Genomic DNA, 9647 nt, shown 5'->3' on the forward strand with positions numbered 1-9647 from the left:
AATGATATTCGTTAGTGAGCCCTGGAAAAAACATGGCTGATTGAACTAGCAAAGGGTTCTTAGCAGGGAGATTCAAAACTTGCATAGTTTTAGCTGCTTCCCATAAAGATAGTTGAAGCATAATATCTTTCAAGCAAAGGACCATGAAATTAATGTTTTCATATAACTGTGTGCTCTTGCACCTATATACTATTATTGTATAGGATGTTTTCAGAATGGCAGATTATGATTAATGCTCACACAGACAGGATAGTACTAACCATGCTTTCCAGTCAGGGTTATTTGCCCCCAAACATAAAAAGAGCAGTTACTAACCTCAGTGAATCTACAAAATTTATTTTCCCTTTAATTTCTTTTTCTCTCCTGTAGTAAAACATTAGGGGAAAAAAGCAATTGATTATCTTCATGACTAAATGCACTGGGTATGTGGGAACTAAATGCCACTAGTTTCTAACTAAACAAAAATTGTTCAATGCTACCTTTAATTCTTTACAGTGAATCCTGCTGGTTCTTTCATGGGAAAGGATTTTTTGCTACCAGTTTTTGTGCCCCAAGTAATTTTCATCTTTCTCACACACCATTAATATAGCTACTGCTTCAGGTATCACTAAAAAATATAATTAATGGAGCCCAACTACACTGCAACCTAGCGACATTGCAATGTAATTTGGGTCTATAAAGAGCATGCTGAAGGCCTTAGCAGAATTGGCTGGATTACTCAAAATAATAATGCTGCGTAGGTTCAGAAAAAAAAAAAAAAAAAAAAAAGAAAAAAAAAAAACTTCAACCCTTCAACATAACCAAGTATCTGGAATAAAATTGTAAAAAACTGAGAATAACAAGCATCTTATAATGCTACTTTACTTATTTGTAAATACCAGTTTAAACTGCTTAGCAAAGGAAAAAAAGCTTGCAAGATGGACCATGGGGAAAAAAAAGACTTTAGATTATTGGCCTAAGTTCAACAGCAGAGTTAGCAATTTATGGACTTGATTATACCTTCAAAATGAACAATAACCCAGTAACTACCGCAGTAGAAAGGTACTAAATTTTTATGATATGGGGTAATCAGGTTGGCTACCAAAGACATAGTAGACATTCTGCAAAGAAGAAACAATTCACATTAAAATAGCCGAGTGACAAATTCCCTTCTTGAAAAGGATATTTTTCTTTATATGATGTCTTTAGCAGACTGTAGGCTGTTTCTTTAAATGAATGCATGACACTTAATTTTCAGGAACACTTGGTTACAGAAACAGGCACTACACCGTACATCTTGTTTAGTAACAAATAGGGCTGTCATACCTGGATTCATATTGACATTTACATCAGACTCTTAATCTGTATAGATGTGACATATAGGAAAAAGTCAGTCACCCCACATATAAATGATGCTTACATATTCATAATCAAACAGTTCTTGGTTGTTTACTCAGTAAAGCAAAACTAGTTGTGTTTTTTGTTGTTGTTGTTGCTGTTTTTTTTTTTTTATATACCTATTATGATAGTAAATAGTCTGACATTTCAGCATATTTGGAGACAGTATACTATTTTATTGCAATTACTATTTCCAGTGAAAAATTAAGAAGCAAAAATTGTGATTTATTTTTTTTTTGTAGAAGGTCATTTTTGTAGAAGGTTGAGAAGAATTGCGTTCTTCGCTTCATGGTGTAATGGGTACTCACAGACTGCGGAATTAGCAATTTGATGCAAAATCGGTAAACTCTTTCTTTCTTTCTATTTATTGCATGAGTTGTTAATAAAAATGAAATAAAAAATGAAGTAACTATGATGACTCAATAAGCACTCATAGGAATGTAGTAATGCTTTTTTAATTACTTAATACCTCCAGGAGTTGCCTATCAATTGCCAAAAAATAAATAAAAAATATTTTTTTTTAAAAAAGAGGGAAATGAAATTATAAAATTGAACATTCAAAACTTAATACAAATAATATTCAAATGTTTTGACTCATCTATGATTTTCCAACTTATTGCTATCTTCTGGAACTTAAGAGTTTCTATCTGTTATCATCCAAAAAAAGATGAATGTTTATGATTTGAGTTGAGCCCAAAGTCAGGCATCATCTCTGTGTACTTATATGAATGCATCCATAGGGATTTCCATTTAAGACAATGACACCACATAGGACAGCTTTTGGGATACTGATGATAACTTTCTAGATATCAGTTTATCTTGGTCAGCTGCATTAATTATGCCACAAAATATTTTTCTGTTCAAGCATTTAGACTCTTGATACATCATAGTTTACCATATTTCAAACAGTCAACAGACAATGCTTTAGGAGAAAAGAAAGAAAAATTACCAGTACACTTACTCCTAATAAAATGAAATCAACATAACACGAATGATGCTGATGAAGCTCAACATTCAAAGACACAATGCTCTTTCCCCAAGGGTATATGTACAAATTTTATCCTTCTACTTATTTAACAAAACATGTGAAAAGGTTGATTTCTGTTTGGTTGGTTTTTAAATTGCATATTCCCAAGCTAAGGGCTGTAATGTTTGTTGGCACATTGAAGGATCTAACCACGCTCATTATCTGGGTACTCCTTGAAGCAATAAAATTCCCACTGTAATCCACCGCCGAGCTCAGATATATATGTCAAAGCCACGTTTTGAGCGGCACATTATGTGATCTCAGTTCAGGTTTACTGAGCTGAAAAGTCAAAACACAAAATGAAGTGAAAATGTTGAAATAGAAGTAGTAACTCAAGAGCTCAAGTGAAAAACGCCAACACTAAAAGCTACAAATGCCTAACAAAAAACCTGAAGAGTCAGTAACAACACTCAACAGAAAGGACCACTCTGTTATGAGAAACAATGGAAACCAAAACTTCCACACCTTCTGGAAAGCCTCATCAGATGTCTGCATTCATAAGTGGTGAGATTAATGCTTCACCTCACGGTGTATAAGCCCTCACTATCCGCTATGCCTATTAGCAGTTCAAAATTGCTGCATTCTGGAAAATTGTATCCAATAAGCCTGCACTCTCTCCAAGGCCAGTAAAAGATGCCCACATAAAAAGTGGCTCCACAGAAGGTGTATTATATCAAATCATTCGAAACAGCATCTAATTCCACATTTACCCAAGTTCTTCCATATTTTAAACTCCCCTGGCCAAGTATGTTAATTTACTGTAAGTTTGTGCAAATTCAGGCACAACTCAAGCCCTATCATGCTCGAAGAATCTAGACACTATAGTAATAATAATAATAAAGAGTATCTAAACATGCTTAGGAGACTTTTTTAACGATGGGGAAAGAAGAGACTTATTATGCAACTGTGCACAATTACAATGCTTGTTTCTCTGTTGCAGTGAAAATTTGCCTGTGTTCTGAGTGTTCTGGAAAATCTGAGTGTTCTGGAAAAAAATACTGCTATAAAAGGACAATTATGGAAATAAAATGCTTGGAGGCCATTTCTGACATAGATTCTTCATACTTTTAAATATATACCTAATAAACATTTTCTATATTTAACAGTGCTACAATTAAATTTCTGAAACGTGTGGAGTTTTTGTTTGTTTTAAATACCAAAACCTGTCACTCCAGTCACTTACAAATTTCTTAAGGCAGCAGTCTCTGATAATATTGCTGATGATTTATTCCAATGCATGGGGCTTTACCAAGTCAGAAAACACATGCAGCAGTTTGCTATTAGATGGGAAAGAGATTATTCTTGGAGTCCCTAGTAATCAGTAGCTGCACAGTGGCCACGCGCACATCTGAAAGCACGCAGCACCCTGCTGCCTCACACAAGTATTGCCAACTGGCTTGACCAGACCATTAGCACAAGAAACACGAGGTCCTGCTCACTGTAGTGGAAAGTAGGCCATGACAATGAATGTGCGCTGACAATGGAACACTGAAATGCATCAAGTAACTCTGCTCGCTGTCTCTGTACATCATAGCATTGAAATCACACAAACACAAAAAAGCCAATACAGCATTTTGGAGATTAACTACAAGCACAACTTTCCCAAAGAAAATAATGATACTTTTCTTTCAAAAATAAAACATTAAAAAGACATCGGCTGTGCTTTTGTTGCCCCTATTCCTCTTCTGTACAACTCTGAAACTGAAATAATTCACATTTCTAAAGGTGTTTTAGTCATTTGAGTTGTCTTCATATCATTTTAGTACAAAAGAGCAAGTAAGACCTTGAATATTAATGTCTCAAGAGTTCTACAAATACTTAGAAGCAAAGCTCTTGCAGACCCAGCACCACTGGTCCAGATACTTGTTTAGTAATCAACAGGCTAACCAAATTTTTCCTGTGGCCACTTACCACAGAGCAAATGATGCTGAGGTTGTATAAAAAGAATAGATATGCTCAATATATCACTCACAAATCATAAGGTCCACACTGTGGGAAAACAAAGATGAGAAATTTCCTATAACAGAAAACAGTACCAATTACACCAAAAGCTACAAACCAAATCGGTATGGAACTTTAACGCAAAGACGCCAGAGGGTGAAAGTGGCAGTTACAGAAGCCTGTGGCTTCAACACCTTTGGTCACCTGTTTCTGGCAGAAATCAAACTACCATTCTCAGCAACGTGACAAGAAGAAGCCAAACCTGGCACATGTCAGTTTGAAAGAGACTCCTTCCACTGAAAGGTAGAGAATCTTTGATGATGAATCCTCTGGCTATTCCAAGAAATTCTCTGAAGTTTCCAAAATATATTTTCATGCATGAAAGACAAAGCTTTGTTCTGATTTAAGTAGGGAAAAATAAGCTTAATTGCAGACATGTTCAGTGGAGGCTCTGCCCTAGTGCTATATGGATTCATTCAGATAACTGAGATCAGGATAGCCTAACTGCAATGTAAAACTTTTTGTAAAAGTATTTTGGCACACAAATCCCAAGATTTTAACCACTGAAAATCAAGAAGAACTGAAACATGGAGAACTGCATTCACTTTTCACCTCAGCCACTTAAATCAATATAAACCTGGAAATATCACTGTATCGTGTCGCATATCAGCCCTAACGCTCATAAAGCAGCAGTAACAAAACATTTACTTCACATAAGTGTTGTTTTAACAATTAATTCATGTTTGCAAGATACTTATAAGCCGCTATAAAAGTACCACAAAAACACCCGTGAGTACAAAACAAGTGATGTGAGAATACATTTAATAGTCTTTCCATGTGTAACGTGTCAATTTCCTCAGATTGCTTTATGGAATGGAGTTTTTCACAATCTTTTTGGCCTTCAGAAAATTTGATAAGATGTATAAACTTCATTATTTATCACATAAACCAAGTCTTTAGTAATAAATACAGTATATTGCTTTTAACACAAGCTATTAACTAATATTATTAACTAATTCAGCAGAAAGAACAACTAAAATGTAAAAACTGCTTCAATCCTCTTCTAAGGTTAATTAAAATGTAGTGATGAATGAACTTCAGAATAACAAAGGTTTCTTTCCTTTCCAGTACCACTCGACACCAATACAACAACATTGTTTATTCTCATTGTTTAGTCATATTATATATCTTTGTGGAACATACCTTGCTTGTGAAACCTTCCAAGATCATATACCTCAAAATACTGTATTCTCTCCTCTCACCCATCCTATAACCTTTACCATATCCTTCAGTCCCAGACATTTGCAAGTTAAGAATCTGTTTAAGTTCCCTGTGGCAGCTTCTTTTCTTGGACATTATAGAGAGACCAAGAATTTAAATGACTTCAAAGCAGGATAGACAAAGTGAGGGAGGAGATGCCTACTAGTGGCCATTAAACAATCTAGACACAATCTCCACACAAGCTACTAGCACAAACGAGGGGGCTATAGCAGGAGGAGGACAGCTTAATGTAGCCCCAGTTTCTACACTGCTCTCTAGACCCCATCAGAGTGAGTGACATTTGATATGATCCAATACTTTTTCTTAGGTTGGCTCGCACACCCAGATAGGTATCCCCTGACATTTCTTCACAGTATGCATCACATATCTTTGGGATGTATAAAAAGCCAAATCCTGAGTCAGCAAATTTCCCAAGTCTTACGCTTCAAGAAAAACATCCATCATCACTCACAGAAGCAGGGCCTGAATTCAAACTTTGCACGGCCATGACACACCCTATTATTTACAGTGCAGAAGGCCCTAAACTATTTCAAAAAAACATCCAATAGGACGGTGAGAAATTTTTATATAAAGAACATTCTATCAATCAACCTGCCTCAGTAGTACTTACTCCGCCATTGTCTCCAGTGTAACAAAAGACCTGCAGGCAGGAGCGAGGCAGCGTTTATTAGCACACTCTGGAGTGCCACCAGTGTAACACAATCAATTTGGGGTCACAACACCTGTTCACAGCTGCTTATGAATTAAAAAAAAAGTTATTCTAAAGAAGGCTGTTTGTGACCTAAACTGACCGGTTACATTACTAACCACCTCAGAACAAAAAGCACAAATTAATTTGAATGCGTTCCAGCTTAAGCACAATTTTCCTAATATCAATGAGTTACAAGTGCAAAATTCCCTATGACGTTAATTCCAAACCAGTGATAGACTACATATGTGCACATATGCTCTCTAGAAAAAATTTCTTGCTGTTTGCACTTCAAAGTACTAGTATGTATACGCACAAGTGACAAGACAGAAATAATGAATTTGTATCTGGAGAGTTACCAACACTTGATAGATTAACTGTCTGGTCATATGTTACATGTTTTAAGTGCAATTTTAAAATTTAAAATTTAAAAATTTAAAATTTAAAAATCAGTATTACAGTACTTTGTAATGAGAGAGGCAGAACCTTAATTTAACTTTATAATTCCAGATCCAATAGCTTTTCCTTGAATACGAAGTGATGTATCAGACATTTCAAACAGGGTGTTCTATAATCATAGAGCTTTTTGTTACTGTTAAAACTGCAATTCAGTTTCTGAGGCAGTAAAACGCAGTGCTACGTGGCAGGAATTAGAAATGCTCTTAAAAATTAGGCTAGGAAAAATCATTTCAGCTGAAGTTGAAGTACAGAAAGCAATAGGAAACGATTCAGAAAACATATAATAGAGAAACCTAGGTAACATACATTTTAAGGTAAAATGTCCTTGTTTAATTATATTACCATTGTGATACCTAACTTTCCATCCCCAGCATCAATAGGCACTTATTCCTAATTTAAAAAATATTCCTAGCAAAAAGTCAGTCGATTCTCTCTTCTACATGTGCCTTTATTTATTTTGTTCTCATTCCCCAGCAGCTCACTACAAGAATAACAGTTTAAAAAAAAAAAAAAAAAAAAAAACAGTACAAAGCTGGCAGGAAAATCCCACTGTGAAACATACAGTACTAAGTTAACAGTAATAGCATTAGAGTTATCAATGGGAGAAGGGAACTATTGCTCTTCCCTCCCTTCCTGATGCTACAGAGATAAATATCCTCACTTCTTTTTGTGAATCGAGTTTTTAGGCTCACCTAACTCCCACAATTTCAGTGGATGTCAAATGAACTTTCATTTAACCAAAATACTTACTCTTGTAGTTGTCTTGAGTACAACCCTAAAGGACAATTCATACAAAAATATGATGTTTTTTCAATAATTCTCCACTATTTTTGGTAATGACAATAAAAAATTAAATTACACTGTTTTCAGCCATGTAACTTCTAACCTACTGCATCCTCATTTGCATGTGCCACGTTTTAGTCAACACAGTAGAATTTAAAATCATCTATACAAAGCTAAAAAACTCGGCTCTGAGAGGAGGGTTCAAGCTTTTGAAAGTGGTATTAGTTTGCATTTTATGTTGAAATGTAACAAAACCCACATTGTTTTGCTTCATTAATTTCGTCTGTCAGCCAGGTGATAATCTTTATTGATATTTGTGTCACTAACACTGTGTCTACTTACACGTTTCATGGAGAAACAGAAGCATCAGTGGGTATTTTTTACACAGATAGGAGAGACTTTTTTACTCCTTTGAATTCATAATAAGAAAATATGCTATGCTACAAAGACATTACTGCCCCTAATTAACTAGCAAAAAGTAAGATGTGCACTTGTTAAAAATATTCCATATTTATTTTTTCTCCTGCAAACAAGAAACAAAAAACACCTTTGTTCTGGTTAATTCCCAACCTATTGCATATGGTATAGATAAAGGGGTACCATCTTACACTTGAGTCGTTAGAAACAGTCATATTGAAGAAGCCAGATAACAATCTAGGCTAGGTTGACAATGTAAGCTAATATCATAAAGTTGTCATTTCTAAGTTAGATTGTAGTGAACAAAGTTCTTGATAATAGAACTACATTGTGTATCTTCACTTATATATTCCAGCTGAAAGACACGGGATTATGTTTGTGCAAGAGTAAACTTCCCATTTGGTACCTTGAGTTGGTCAAGAATGAGAAGTTCAAACAAGTAGCATGACAACTTTGAGATCTTTAATACTTCCACTGCCTCTGCTTGTGATGTACAATATCTATTTCCTGATAAACAGAGAAGTCAAGTCTCCAGAGTCTGAATCCAGTATCTTTCATAAGCCCTAACTTCATTTTTAAAAGCGATAAAAGAAAATGTAATTTACTTTCCAGCTTTACCAGTAATTCATACGTGCTCATATTGCAGACCGCAGAAACATCTGTGAGATCAATAATAAACATCCTTCTCATAGTTTATTCTTCTGCTTTATTTAAAGAGAACTTTCCCCAGCACATACCCTACTCCGCACTTCCCCCAGTTTGAATGATGGAATATGGGTAACAGAAATAGAAAAATGTATTATAAATGAAAAAATGTACATTCTTTACAAAGAGGCAGGAGACCTTCTGAGACAAAATCAAGCAGTCTAATTTACACATTTCTGAATTTAAAAAAAAAAAAAAGTTATAGTGAGACAGCAACAAGACTGCAAAGTCTCAAATATGAGGAAATATAGGGGGATGGTTGGACCAGATGATCTTGGAGGTCTTTTCCAACTTAATGATTTTATGATTCTATGACTCTATATCAGAGTCACATTTGCCAGTGTGCATTTCTTCAACTCTTCCTACTCAAAAGCTCCATGTTCCTCATTCCAGTTACAGGTTACTTAGCCAACCCCACTTACTGGCACGATTTGATTTCTCCTCCTACCTGCCTGCTTCCACCGAGTCATTCGGGCACATTCTACTCCTTTCTGTGCAAAGTTCAAATCTGCTTGCTATGTATTTTAACTTGCCTTCAAACTTCATGAAGATGAGAGCTTTGCTGATACTGATCTCCCTTTTGATACCTATTTCCTATCTAGTAGTAGCTGGAAGAAAAAACGTAGAGAAGTAATCACTTCACTTATAATAGCAAAGGTCATTACAGATGACATGTCTAGACAATCTGTTTATCTACTTAATCTAGAATCTACTTAATCTAGAATCTACTTAAACTAGAAAATCCCAACTGACCACGTGCAAGTACAGAAAGCACCATCGTCTGGCAAATGTGAAATCCCTCAGTCCACATAAAGGAAACACAAACCAAGAAGCACTGGAACCTCTGAAGATGATGGCTTATTTTCCGTAAGAAAACCACTAATTCATTTCTTCAGAAACAACTATTTTGCTGAAAGGTTTGGGGAAATGGGGGGGGGGGGTGGGGGGTTGGGGAGGGTTGTCATATAG

The sequence above is a fragment of the Cygnus olor genome, chromosome 2, assembly GCF_009769625.2.
Source record: "Cygnus olor isolate bCygOlo1 chromosome 2, bCygOlo1.pri.v2, whole genome shotgun sequence".
Lineage (NCBI taxonomy): Eukaryota > Metazoa > Chordata > Aves > Anseriformes > Anatidae > Cygnus > Cygnus olor.